The following is a 1,387-nucleotide window of genomic DNA, read 5'->3' on the forward strand; positions in this document are numbered from 1 at the left end:
CTGAAATTACCAAAATGTCCTTATTAAAAAATTAAAATATATATTATACTACCCAAATCAAATTAATTACAAATATAATCATAATTAATCAACCTAAATATAACCCCTCCCTCCCTTAAATACCACATTAACTCCACCACCCACCACCATTTATCTCTCCTCATGCTCCCATCTTCATCCTCTTGCCGTCTCTCTCATCCATCTTCCATCACCATGGTTCTCTCCTCCTCCACCACCACCACCACCACCACCACCACCATCATCATCAATCTCGCAAGCGTCCCCCACCATCATCATCATCATCATCATCTTCGATCTTCGATCTACTCCACCCACCACCACCATCATCACCTTCTATCTTCGATCTCTTCCACCACCAGCCGAAATTCACTGAAAACCTCCAACATCAGCCTAAATCCAGCATAAATCCACCGAAAACCTCCTTTTTTGTCGTTCTCTCACCTTCATCTTCCTTTGTTCTCTCTCCTCGATTTGTTTCTCTCACCTTCAAGTTGTTGTGGAGGTGGAACGGATTTTAACGGTGATTGGTGGTGGGGCCAGTGGGAAGGTGTTTAGATTGTGGAAATGGGTTTAGACGATGTTTGATGACGGTGGGTGATGGTGGAGACAGTAGGAACTAGGAACGCCTTTGGTTCCTTTTGGATCCGAATTTCGGGGGCAGTAGGAAGTGGTTTGATGGTGGTGGTGTTTCGGTGGTGGTGGTGGTGGCGTTTCGATGGTGTTGGTGGCGTTTCAGTGGTGTGTGGTGCCTCGGTGGTGGTGGTGGTGGCAACAATATGAAATGGCAGCATTAGTTGGTGGTGGTACTTGATGGTGGTCAATTACACTAAACACTTAGCTTGCCCTCGCTTTTATTAATTAACCCTTAACAAATTTTGCTTTGGAGACTGTACAACTTGAATTGTTGTATTTAATTTGATACGGAGGAAGTGTATGTTTTAGGTAAGTAGTTATGGTTTTCTGGTAATTAGTTATTGTTTCCAAGTTAATTAATAGTTATGTTTATGGGTAAATAGTTATGTTTGGAACATTAATAATTATCGCTTTTAGTTATTAGCTAGTAATTATTTACACACTTATTAGTTATAGGTTTCGTGTTATTCATTAGTTATAGTTATGGTTTTGGTAAATGGTTAACTTTCTAAAGTTAAAGTTATGGTTTTTAGTTATTAGTTATTGTTTACGCTAGTTATAATTTTATTGTTATTAGTTATAGTTTTCAATATAAAATATGGCATCGGGTGGATACTAAATAGTTATCGCTTGCTTGTTATTTGTTATGGTTTACGTGTTAATATAATAGTTATTGTTTTGGATTGTTAGTTATAGGTTTAGATAGAACTTGTCGTGTTTGGATTATATTTAT

The sequence above is a fragment of the Beta vulgaris genome, chromosome 6 (genome assembly GCF_026745355.1).
Source record: "Beta vulgaris subsp. vulgaris cultivar EL10 chromosome 6, EL10.2, whole genome shotgun sequence".
NCBI lineage: Eukaryota > Viridiplantae > Streptophyta > Magnoliopsida > Caryophyllales > Amaranthaceae > Beta > Beta vulgaris.